Genomic DNA, 13112 nt, shown 5'->3' with positions numbered 1-13112 from the left:
ATCAATGTCGCAGTCAAGACATAGGGATAGGGTGCTAGAAATTTGCCCAGCTTGCTCTGGAGAACCTTGTGCTTGTTGTGTGACCTGGGAAGAGACAGAAAGGGAACGCTGGCTTTTCTGAAAGATGCTGACAGATCTCCTGAATGTCAGCCCTCAGAGGTTGCCTGCTCGTGCCCCCGAGTCCAGTGTGTACTGGCAGACCCACCTTCAAAGGTGCCACTTGGTCCTCCTCAGTGTCAGTATCTAAAACTGCAAATAATAGCGTTACCTCCAAGAGCTGTTCTGAGAATGAAACTTCACAGACACATTGTATCCACAGAGCTCGCACAGGGCCTTGAAGATTCAGGCCGCCAGCGCCCGCCCGAGCATCTCAGAAGTGTCCTCCATGCCCGAAAAGTCCCCAGATCAGTGTGGAAAAGCCAGGGCAAGATTTCTTTCCATCTTATCCTTTCAGTCTACAGACACTCTTCTGCCTGGCAACTCCGAGGCCCTTTAGCCATTGGTGACTTCTCATTTCAAAATGTCAGCGGGTGTCTGGGTTCCGATCCCTTTAAACAAGCACATCTTGAAGCCTTTCGGCTTCTAGTCTCTCTCTAAGGGGAAATCTTCTCTAACAGTCGGCTGACAAGCTCTTAAGAAAAGCCGTAAGGGGCTGGAGAGATGGCTCAGCCGTTAAAGGCTAGGCTCACAACCAAAAATATAAGAAAAGCCGTAAGGGACTAGAGAGATAGCCCAGCAGTTAACGAGCCACCTGCTCTTGCCAAGGAGCAGAGCTTGGTTCCCCTCCCCCACACGAGGCACCTATAGCTCCGTCTATAACTGCATCTCCAAGGGAGCCAATGTCCTCCGTGGATGCCTAAGTGCACACGCACACGCAAGCAGAAAAATAAACTGCCTGCAAGTTACATTCAATTTGAGGGGACAGGGCTGATATCCTGATGTTTGACTCCGTGTCCAGCGACTCTAAGATGATTGGTCTTGGGGAAGATATGACAAACTGTACAATCTGAACATTCCTGTAATTTAACATTGTTCCCTGTTCTCTGTTAAGACAAGGACTTCTATAAAATTGAGTTGAGAGAGCAACATGGCTGGCCTCGGAGGAACCTGGGCTATTCAGTCTCTTCTCAGATGCTAATTATCTGGCAAACTTACTGAGCTGACTCAGGCAATCCAGGCCTTCAGGGGCACAGATTTTGCACAGCCACAGCCCAAGTCTCTGATGGTGAGCGCGTTTCTCTTGGCAAGGGGGATTCAGACATTAGCAGGGAATCCCTGTTTCGAGTCCACATCGATTTAAAAACCTGATAAGTCTGCACATGTCGATGCTAGCCATCAAGGCATCCAGGGTTAGAAGGCAATCCTAGACCAAATGGGTTCCAGGCTTTGGTAAAAACAGATGACATCGTAAAAACAGCGACGTGCGATGTAAAATATCAATGCATGAATAGCAGTGTACGAGCATCAGGGTAGAAACCTTCAAGAGCAGTTCTGAGAATGAAACTTCACAAAAATAAATTGTATTCACACAGCTCCTGTAGGGCCTTGAAGATTCAGGCCTTGAAGATTCAGGTGATCTCCGAATATACAATGTATCAATGTGTCAGTGTAGAATACATTTCTACACTGAGAACAATATGCTCTGTTCTTAGTGACTTTATACTGTAAGAATTATGGTAGGAAGCCTAGCAAACAAGATAAAGATATTGCAACCCTCAAAAGCCAAACGTACCAATGGCTCCTTTTTGATGTTATTTGGTAATCTCACTATGTCAAAGCATGGTGTCCACACGCTTTACTGCCACTGTCCCCTTAGTCCTCTCAACTCTGTGAGACAAGGGCCTAAAGGCATTGTATTCATTTCGTGCATTAGGGAACTAAGACGTGGAAAGGTCCGTTTTTTTAGATTGAACACATAAAGGGAGTGGTAACTCAGCTGAGCTTGGTGTCAATATGGATAGTAGATGGATTCAGAGAGATGGTGTGATTTCTGTGGGTCCTGGGCTGCTGGATTTGGGGTGTTCATCACATGAATATCAACAGTTCAGGAGCCTTTCAAAGATGGCTACAGAAAACACTCAAGGTCATGTGTAAGAGTAACCCTTAGTCCCGGAGAACGGCAAGGATCGTGTTCTGCCTCCGGGCATCGTGATAACATCTGAGTAACTTAATCCAGAGCGAATCCACTGCAGGGATTAAACCCATCATCAAATGAAAACATTGACTACCTACCACTCCTCATGCTAGGATTGTGTGGGAAAAAAAAATGCTTCCCCAAGACAGTTCCCATGAAATGCTATTGTTATGTGGCCATTCATCCTTCCTTGTATTTGGGAGCCATTTTTGTTGAGTGTTTACCACATAACTAGCAATGGTGAGCATAAGCCTGTGTCTGTCCAGTACAGTTTTGGAACACGAATTGCCTGGGGCCCTTTCACTAAATTTGTCAATATTCTGACACCCGTGGGGCTGGGGGAAGAGAGTCGAGTACACGAATTGAGATCCACTCTGGTTCTAATAGGAAAATAGCATTTACCTAGGCTCTGTGGTAGCAGGTACAAGTCAATGCAAGAAGACAGAGATGGACTCTAACCTTAGTCCTGAGCCTCTTACTTCTATATTTACCCAAAGGACATGTCCTGCAAGCTGTCCCGACAGTGTAGGATTTAAGCACTAGTCCTGCACACTGAGGCAACGCAAAAGGACGTCTCTTCACAACAAGAACCACAAGCAGCAATACTGAGGTGCAGCCCAGCTGCTCAGATGCACGCTCACAGCTCAGCCCTAGGAGCCTTGTGAAAATCCGTCTTCTTCTTCACCACAGTCCAAAGCCAAAGAGGCTATGCGCACACTCCGACCAGGCCCCTTCCAGACTGAAGGGCGTCCTACGGTTGTTACACACATACCCCAAGCCTGCCGTTGCATCATAATCCACGTGCCGGGGAAAGGTCTCACCAGCCCTTAGCATGACACCGCAAAGCACGAGGGGAGGCGCACCAAGCCTTATCATGTGTCAAAAGAAGTAGAGAGGGCGCAGCATTAAATAGTTAATTATTAATTGGAAGGAGCATCATTTGAGAGGGGCCCTGGGATCGAGTAAAAACTGGATTTAAGAAGTGAATAGGTTTCTTCACTGTGATGGTTCATATATGCTCCGCCCAGGAAGTGGCACTATTAAAAGGTGTGGCCTGGTTGGGTGGGCGTGGCCTGGTTGGAGTGGGCGTGGCCTTGTCGGAGGAAGTGTGTCACTGTGGGTGTAGGCTTTAAGACCCTCATCCTAGCTGCCTGGAAGACGGTATCCCGTTTACAGCCTCCAGATGACCTACATACAACCCGGAATCCCCAGGTGAGAGGAAACATGAGATGTCTTTCTGAGAGGAGCTTGGTTTACTCCTTAGGATTATCAATGCTATTCACGAGAATAACACTTTTTAAACTTGTAGTTTATTATTATTATTATTATTATTATTATTATTATTATTATCTTTAATCTTTTCTTTTTACAGTCCAGTTGTTATCCCCCACCTTGTCTGCCCTCTGACAGTTCCTCATGCCACCCCTCAGCCCCCCACGTCACCCCTGACCCAGGTCTCCAAGAGGATGTCCCCAACCTCTCTCACCCCATCCCACCAGGACTCCCCGCTCCATGGGGTCTTAAGTCTCATGAGGGATTCGGGATACAGAGCCTGTGATGGTTTCTATATGTTCAACCCAGGGAGTGGCACTATTGGAAGGTATGTCCTTGTAGGAGTAGGCGTGGCCTTATAGGAGTAGGCGTGGCCATGTTGGAACAGGTGTACTGTGGGCATGGCCATTAAGACCCTCATCCTAGCTCTCTGGAAGCCAGTGTGACGATGCCAATAGCCTCCAGATGAAGATGTAGAACTCTCAGCTCCTCCCGCACCATGCCTGCCTGGAGGCTGCCATGTTCCTGCCTTGATGATAATGGACTGAACCTCTGAACTGTAAGCCAGCCCCAATTAAATGTTGTCCTTATGAGAGTTGCCTTGGCCATGGAGTCTCTTGAAAGCAGTAAAACTCTAAGATATTTATTACAAATATTTCCAGTATCTTCAGTGATCTCAATGACCTGTCAAGAGCTACTCTATGTACTCACCTGCAGTTACACTACAGGGCATGTTGAGACCCTAGGACCTCATCTAAAGGAGTCCTACTTCCACATGGGTAAATACAGAATGGGAGGAGAATGTAGAAAGGGGTGGGTGGAATAATTTGGTTCCTGAACTTAAGAAGATTGATAATAAATAAATCTTCCAAGGGATCGTCTTAATCGTAATCTCTAAAGGATCTTAAAAGGAATTTTAAATCAGAATAAAGAGCTGTTCACAGATAGCACAAAATCCACTAATATGTTCAATTTTGTCAATTGACTCTTAATTACTTTTTGAAAAGCCTTTAATTATTTATTCTAATTTCCCCCCCAAAACGGGGCTTGTTTCAACATTTCTAAATGTAAAAAGGAAAGTCTGAATGCTGAAGGAATTAATTATATTTGTGATTTCAGCTTGAATTAAGGCTGAGAATTACTAATCTTTTGAGTACAGCCCGCATTCTTAATCTACTGCAGGAAGACTGGCAGTGTGCACTAAATGAGAATCGCATTGGGGAAGAACGCCATGAGACCTCGTTTTGATGGGAAATAGCTGAGATTGAGTATTATGGATGTTTTCTGAACAAACACGATTGCCAAGATTACTCGCTGATTAACCTTTGCACATTAAATACGCCTGGCTGGAATTTGAAAGTCATGAGTCTATTATAGCTTTGAAAAACACCTTTGACCTATTTAGGGGGACACAGTAAAGACGAGAACTTTAGCCACAAATATAGAAGCCTTTTATCGCCCGGGCCATTCCTGAATGGCTCTACTCTGCCATGCATCGGTGTTATTGATTTTTCAATCAAATGAAACAAACAACGAACACAGAAGCCTTATTGAGTTCTTCTAAAAATCAAAAGAAATAGCTTGCTCCACGTCCCAGCTTTCCAAATGTTTGCCACGAGACATGGATGGCCAGCTAGGCATGGCAAAGCATGACTGCAGTCTCAGTATGTAGAAGGTGAGCTGGGGGAATCATGAGCTTGAGACTAGTTTGAGTTATATAGCAAGACTACATGAAGGAGGAGGAGGGAGAAGATGAGGAGAGGGAGGGAGGGAGGGAGGGAGGGAGGGAGGGAGGGAGGGAGGGACAAAGCAGGTATTCTAGTTTGCTTCTGGGCTTGCCAACTTGAGGGCAGGAAGGATTTATGGCATCCTTGCCTGTGCATCACAGTCCATCAACTGAGGAAAGCCATGACAGAAACCTGGAGGCAGGAAATAAAGCAGAGGCCATAGTGGCACGGGGCTTGCTTTCAGACTCCTGCTCCGTTCCCTTTCTGAGAGATCCCACGACCACCTGCCCAGGTGTGGCGTTGGCCACAGTGGGTAGTCCCTCTCTCATCATTCAGCAATTGGGAAAGTGCCCTAGTGGCTGGCCAAGCTGATGATGGCATTTTCTCAGCTGAGATTACTTCTCCTCACACACATCTAGGTTACAGTTAGAGTGGGTTGGCCTAACACTACTTGTATTCTAATGCTAATTTGGGGTCCCCAAGACTGTTGGTGCCCCAGAGATGGGAGAGTCCACACATAAGACACTGAGGGACCCTGTCCCCAGCTAATGGTGATTGTTGACTAAAGATACCGGCAGCCAATAGCTGGCCAGAAGAGACATAGGGAAGGCTGAGGTTTCAGGGGCTTGGAAAGAGAGGACCATGAGGACAGAAAGGAGAAAGAGGAGGAGGAGGAGGGGGAGGAGGAAGAGGAGAAAGAGGAGGAGGGGGAGGAGGGGGAGGAGGAAGAGGAGAAAGAGGAGGAAGAGGGGGAGGAGGGGGAGGAGGGGGAGGAGGAGGAGGGGGAGGAGGGGGAGGAGGAGGAGGGGGAGGAGGGGGAGGAGGGGGAGGAGGAGGAGAAAGAGGAGGAAGAGAAGAAAGAAGAGGATGAGGATGAGGAGGAGGCTGCCATCATAGAATGAAGTATAGGCAGGAAAGGAGAAAGGAAAAACCACCATGGGTTAGGTGAGCCATAAAAGCATAGCCGGCTGCCCAATGGGAGTTAAGAGCAGCCCCAATGGAACATAGAAAACAGTAAGTAATAACTTAGGGAAATAGGATTCTATCATCATGGATGGTGGGCAGCTGCCCAGCTATTGTACTTGATAAAGCTTATTAAAAATACAAAGGCTGTGTGATTTTAATCCGGAAATCAATAACCAAAGATGGGGTAGATGTCCTGGGCTGGGACTTTTAATATTTTTCACTACAAGGTCACCAACATTTTTAAAAGTATAAGCTTCTGTGGAGTCACTGTATAGTTCCATATTGGGGCCAGAATCAGGAACCATGTGCTGCTGTGGTTTAACTTCTGGAGGTTTCCCCTCTTCAAGCTGGTTTTCCACCGCTCACGGCCACTTAGCTAATCACACACTCTCTGTACATCCTCTCCCTCCTGTTTGAACCGTGGTAGGATTCTCAGTCCCGAGTGAAATCAGTACATTTTAGTCTTCTGGAAAAGCACTAAAGAATGGAGCAGAAGTGTTTGAGCTTTTAAACTTGAGAAAAAGGCAAACGCTAACATTGTGACAAAGGCCGAGCAAAGTCTCTCTCTCTCTCTCTCTCTCTCTCTCTCTCTCTCTCTCTCTCTCACACACACACACACACACACACACACACACACAGAGGCTTCTCATGTCTTGGTCCTCATCTTTGGTCCAATCAAGTCCTCACAAGTGAGAAATAGGGTTAGTTATTACAGAACTGAAAAGAAAACACGTGGCGTTTATAAATGTAGTACCAGGTGCTACAACCATAGCGATAAGATGCGAGCTTTGTACACTGCAGTGTCGTGCTTTTGAGACTCTTTCAAACTTCTTATGTGATCTCCGAAGGAAAGCCCAGTGAGGAAGCAGGGATCCTCCTGCTTCGTTTGTTTGTTTGTTTGTTTGTTTGTTTTTGATACAGAGGGGAGTGACAGAGACCAGGGAGAAGCTAGAATTCTACAAGTTGAGTCCAAATCTAGCTTTCTTTCCAGAGTCTCATTCCTGCAGAGGAATGCTCTCGTCAGCAAACCCAGTGTGAAACAGCATGCTGTCCTTAAATCCAGAGGGTTTGTCCATCTTCAGCTCCATCTAGGTTAGTGTAGAGGAGAACCAAGAGAATTGGTTTCCCTCCTTGGGTGTTTTACGGGAAAGTGGTAAGGTTGATTATCAAAGGAACTCTTTCTTTGCTACAAAGGCCACTCCTCTCAATAAACACACTAGCGTTCCTAACACACCAGTAGCCTTCCACAGCTGCCCCAGCTCAATCGTTTCGAAAAGGATGTGTCTAATTCAAGGAAGCGAACCGACCCCAACCCAAAACACAATGCTGTTGGGTGTGGTTCCCTGTGGAGTGTCAAGGATGCAAAAGGACTCTTCTCGCCTGTGTTTATGTAACAGCTGACCCACGCAGTTTCCTCAGCTGGGCAGCAAGCTTCAGGATTTAGGTAACCAATGTATGGACGAGATTCAAGATACGGCCATTACTCTCTGGTCACGGGACATGGAGGCTCAAATACTGGTGTTTCCCCGAGTGCAAAGATGAGGCTAAACATACCTTCACAGGCTCTGGTATTAAATGGCATACGGTCTACTTTCATGCTGTACATAACGCATGGTATATTTAGTGTTTCCAGGACTATTAGCTTCTGTGCTTTCCTAAGCCACATGGCCCATGAATCGATCCCCTTCTTACATTAGAAGAAAGAAAGCGGGCTGGAGAGATGGCTCAGCCGTTAAAGGCTAGACTCACAACCAAAAATATAAGAAGAAAGAAAGCGAAACCTGAAGCCTGGTAGTCTTCGCTTTGTGTCAGCTGCAGGGGGGTGTGGGCATCATGTCATCCATTGGGATCAAGAGCACACTGCATTTAGGAGAGACAAAACAAACCGTCACTGGCCAAGGCCAACTATAGGACACAAATCATCAGATACTATACATCTTATCCAGGTCTGTTGTCAAGTTAGAAGAACTCACTCTGTCTCTCAAAACCATGACCCATGAAACTCTATAATGTCTGCAGACATATTTTTTTTTTATGTGAGGTCTCTCTGTGGTTAAGGTATGACGGTGTCTCGTGGTTGTTATGGTTTGAATCTCACATGACCTGCCCCATCCACTCATGATTTTGGTGCCTGGCTCTGGCTCATGGTTATTTGAAGGCTGTGAGGAAGAGCTCAGCTGAATCCAGTAGCTCCCTAGAGCGGGTACTTTACAGACCATCCTGCCCCGGGACATTCCCTGCTTCCTGGTCTGTCAGTGTATAGACACCCATGCCTGTCTCCCTCAGCACCACTGGGCCCTGAGCTGATGGATCTCCTCTGGAACGACACAATACGCTAAAACCATAGGAACCTTGATCTAGGATATATGTTTCCTCCACTAGAATGTCTGCCCGTTATTCTGATGCAGTGACACTCAGTGCATTAATTTGATATAAAATATGCTAGATCATTTGCGCAAGGACTGAGTACTGTCGCCGGCATTCAATTGCCCAATTTTACATTTGAAAGTTTGTCTGCGTTCCTGTGAGGTCAGCTTAAGGTGCTGGTACACACGCTTACCAGTTAAGGCTAACAAATAAATGAGAACTGTTTGGGATGCAAACTGAGGCCAGAAGACCGTCCGCGTTGAAATAGAAAAAGAAAAGAGAAAAGTGTTATGGCATGGAGAAGGATACCGCTTGGGGTGGTCGTCTCAGAACCATTACAGTGGGTCTTATGGTCATAGTAAAGTAAAGGAATGTTGTTCGTCCATTTTGGAATTTCTGTCCATGTTTAATTTGCAAATGTAGTTCGGCCTCATTATTATATAAATGCCGTAAGCTAATGCTTTGAATACACATTCTATGGGCTTTGTAAACTGAGCCCTTAAATACCATAGTTTTTAAAAATCCTTTATCTCTTTCTACTTAGATAAAGATGAGTCCTGAAAATCATTTTATTTTTTCCATTTCATCCTAAATACCTTTATTGCTTTTTCTTGCCATATTACGTTGGCCAGGACATACGGTACAATATTGCATGATAGTGACAGACTTCGTTTTGAGGAGACAGAACTTTTGATCTTTATGTAGACCTGACTTGGCTCGACTTGCTTGTATGCCCCGGGTCAGCATGACCATCATCTAAATTACAAGAGCGTTCAATCCACTGATCAGATAATATCGCACAGCTCAGGAGATCTTCTTTGAAGAGCTGTCGGCCTCTGACAACGGGATCTGCTCACCTTCCCTCACGGTGAAAGGGAAGGGCGAAGGGAACATGGAGGTGCTGGTTACGGTGCTACTTCAGAAGTAAATTCCCGATAAAGATACTAAAGATTCTCCAAGAATTCAGTTCACAGTCTTAATGACTATTGTGTAGCTCTGTGTCCAAAGTGTGTGAAAAAAATCATAGGAGTCCAAGAGTCAAGGAATACAAATAGGACCACCCTTGGCTGTTTGCACAGCTCTGGGTTCTGTGAGTGCAATGGCAAGAGTCCCATTGACCTTTCTCCAGAGAGGAAATGCGTTATGGTGATGTTGATCTATATCCATATATATATGGAATACTGTCTCTCAATATGGGGTATAATCTTTGAAAACTATTTATTTTTATCTTATGTGTTTGTATGTTTTGCCTACATGTATGCCTGGTGCCACATGTGTACCTGGTGGCCACAGATGCCAGTAGAGAGCATAAGATCCCCCGGAACTGGATTTACAGGTGGTTGTGGGTCTCCATATGGGTGCTGGGACCAAGAGCAGCAAGCACTCTTAACCGCTGAGCCATTTCTCCAGCCCTTACGTTCTTCTTAAATTACAGTTTTCACGACAGGATGCTTCCCGAGCAAGATAAAAGGGTCCAGGAGACACGGGGCCATTCATCTACACATTCTGGAGGCGGAAGGTAGGAAGAAAGAATAGCAGAGGTTTCCTGACTTGGACTACCAAGCTCGCACAAAAAGCAAAATTCTTGAGTGCTTTCCTCATCTCTCCCCATCTTCCCCTTCCTCACCCCTGTCCCATCATGTAGCTCCCTGTGTTCCTGAGCTGATTGGCTTCTCCTCTCATGCCCTATAGTCAGACATGATTTTCTGGACTCACAGACAACCCAGGAGCAATAAGAGAAAACATCACATTTGTCTTTCGGAGACTGACCTAAGACGACTCCTATGATTCTCTTCAGCAGCATCCATGCTTCTGTGAACAGTGTGACTTCTTTTGTGGGTACTGAGAAATCCATCATGTGTATTTCACATCCTGGTTATCCATTGCTCTTTTGATGGATGCTGTACTGGCTGGTTCTGTGTGTCCACTTGACACAAGCTGGGGTTATCCCAGAGAAAGGAGCCTCCCTTGAGGAGATGCCGCCATGAGACCCAGCTGTAAGGCATTTTCTCAATTAGTGATCAAGGGGAGAAGGTCCAGCCCAATGTGGGCGGTGCCATCCCGGGGCTGGTGGTCCTGGGTTCTATAAGAAAGCAGGCTGAGCAAGCCAGGGGGAGCAAACACAGTAAGCAACATCCCTCCATGGCCTCTGCATCAGCTCCTACTTCCAGATTCCTGCCCTGTGTAAGCGCCTGTCCTGACTTGCTTTGGTGATGAACAGCAATGTAGAAGTATAAGCTGAATAAACCCTTTCCTCCCCAACTTGCTTCTTGGTCATGCTGTTTTGTGCAGCAGCAGAAACCCTGACTAAGACAGATGCCTAGCGTGTTTCTATATCTTAGCTATTGTGAAAACTGATCCAACAAACATGGACGTACACATATGCCTGAGATATGTTGATTTAGGGATACCCAGGACTGAAGTAGCTGTATTGTACAGTAGGTGTCATTTTGGGGTTTGGGAAGAACTGCCCACCTGATTTGAACAGTGGATAAACTACTTGACATTCTGAGGTACCTTCTGTCCACACTCTTGCTAGCATCAGGAGTTACTAAATTCTTTAGGACTGCTGTTCTGACTGTGGTAAGATGGAGTCCTAATGTAGATTTAATTTACATCTCTCTGATGACTCGTGGTGGTGTTCATTTTTCATATACCTATTTGCTATGTATCCTTCCTCTTTGAATACCTTTTAATTAGCCCATTGTTTTTTTTAAAATAATTTATCTTCACATTGTGTGGAGGCCAGAGGTTTCAGATCTCCGTGAACCTGGAGTTGCAAGAGCCGCTCTGTGCGTTTGAGATCTCAGTTCGGGACCCTCTGAAGGAGCAGCAAGCGCTCCTAATGGCGGCACCATCTCTTCATCCCCAATCCGTCCTAATTCATTATTAATTCATCCTAATTCATTAGATTGGATCGCTTCTCTATATTCCCACCCTCCTCTGTTTCTTTAATTGAGAATCTCATACATTCCTATACCATGTCTTGATCAAATCAAGGCATGCATAAGACTCTCCTCAGTTCTGATCCACCTCCATTGGTCTGTAAGAACTCTCTTCCTCTAAAGTATTAAGCTTTCTCCTCTTCCTTTTATTTTGTTTTTTTCCTTTGTTAGTCTCTCCCACAACATGAAGATGGATATTTTTGTATCCACTCTACACCCTGCTCACTGTCCCTCACTCCCATAATCTTTTCCCAGACCCTCTTCTCGGAATATTCCCATCGCCACCCTGACACATCAAGTCTCTGCAAGGCTAGGCACATCCTCTCCCACTGAGGCCAGACAAGGCAGCCCAGATAGAAGAACATGTCCCAGGTATAAGCAACAGCTTTTGGGACAGCCCCTGCTCCAGTTGTTCAGGAACTACATGAAGACCAAACTGCACATCTGCTACATGTGTGCTGGGGAGGCCTGGGTCCAGCCTGTGTGTGATCTCTGGTTGGTGGATCAGCCTCTGAGAGTCCCAAGTGTCTAGGTTACTTGACTCTGTTGGAGTCCCTTCCCCTCCGGTGCCTGCAGTCCTTCCCCAAACTCTTCCATGAGAGTCCCCAAACTCCAGAAGATGGAAATTTTTTTCAGAACTGCATTCACTGGTTAATCCCCAGTGCAGTGCCCAGCACACAGAGGTTTACTATCCTGTGGGCAGTTGGTTTTTCCAGTGTTATTAATTTAAATATACTGAGTTCACTAAACACTACTTGTGATATATTTTGAAAAGTCTGAGCAAGATTAGAATATAACAACAAAATGCTGGCTGTACCCAGAACATAGGAATGAATATAACTGAGTATTCTTCCCCAATAACTATATTTATATATTCTGTGTTTTCTTTCCAAGCGTCATAAATAGCTTTTAAAATGAGAAGAGAGTTTTAATAACAATGACGATAACAAATGTATTAAATAAACTAATAAATTAACTTATTAATTTATTAGGTAATAAATAAATTATTGTCCATGCAGTAAACCAAAATCCTTGTCTATAGATGAATATGCAGCATATAATCTTTAACTCTGGAGTTGTGGTTCTGATGGCAGGTGGATTTTAATTTTAGGGAGCTCATGGTAATAATACCTGGTGACAGTTTAGTCTGCTGTGGCTTTGGATGGGGAAGTTGTGGCCAACACGTTGTTGGTAATGGCCAGAGACACTGAGAGGCACCCTACACGGCACAGTGAAACTCCACAACCACCAGGTTAGTTCAGAGTTAGTAGTGAATCCGGGAGACACAGAGAGGAAGGCTGCTGGATGGTGAGCTGCAGGATTCCATCCTCAGGGCCCCAAGGGAAATGTGTTTAGTAAGTAAGCAAGTCATCCTTCACTCTGGTTAGTGGTAGGTCTTGGAAGCTAGTCAGGGTGGCTTACTCTGTAACCCACAGGGCAGGAGGCTAAGACAAGAAGCCTACTGAGTTTGAGGTCAGTCTGGTTTACCTAGGCAGTTTCTAGACCAGTCTGGATCATAGTACGAGGGCTGTCCTCAAACAAGAGCGTGGACGCGTGTATGTGTTCATTACAAAAGAAGGAGAGGTTTAATAAAAGAAACAACTAGATGAGAACAGTGCAAAATCGGCTGCTTTCATTAGGTGATTCAGAGGCATGTAAACCATTGAGAAAACCGTGATCTCTCCAGAGCCCACTGACTGC

General features: G+C 45.5%; 1 protein-coding gene and 1 long non-coding RNA gene across 10 annotated transcripts in view; one reads left to right on the top strand and one right to left on the bottom strand.

Moving 5' to 3' along the window:
• LOC120098901 (uncharacterized) overlaps window positions 1-13112 on the top strand; it is a 120146-nt gene that overhangs the window by 70241 nt on the left and 36793 nt on the right. For 2 of the 7 annotated variants that reach the window (XR_015645746.1, XR_015645747.1), the window contains 2 exons: window positions 9902-9985; window positions 10159-10728. The exons of 3 other annotated variants lie outside the window; for them this stretch is intronic. This is a non-coding gene — a long non-coding RNA (uncharacterized LOC120098901). Of the gene's footprint in view, window positions 1-3256; window positions 3347-9901; window positions 9986-10158; window positions 10729-13112 lie in introns of those variants that run through there. 2 more of the 7 variants (XR_015645751.1, XR_015645748.1) reach the window with 2 other exon arrangements.
• Window positions 1-13112, bottom strand: part of Phyhipl (phytanoyl-CoA 2-hydroxylase interacting protein-like) — a 130235-nt gene that overhangs the window by 111858 nt on the left and 5265 nt on the right. The window lies entirely within an intron of this gene.

The sequence above is a fragment of the Rattus norvegicus genome, chromosome 20, assembly GCF_021556685.1.
Source record: "Rattus norvegicus strain SHRSP/BbbUtx chromosome 20, alternate assembly SHRSP_T2T, whole genome shotgun sequence".
Taxonomy (NCBI): Eukaryota; Metazoa; Chordata; class Mammalia; order Rodentia; family Muridae; genus Rattus; species Rattus norvegicus.
The sequence above is the reverse complement of the archived record's forward strand: the minus strand, read 5'-3'. Positions and strand labels throughout refer to the sequence as shown.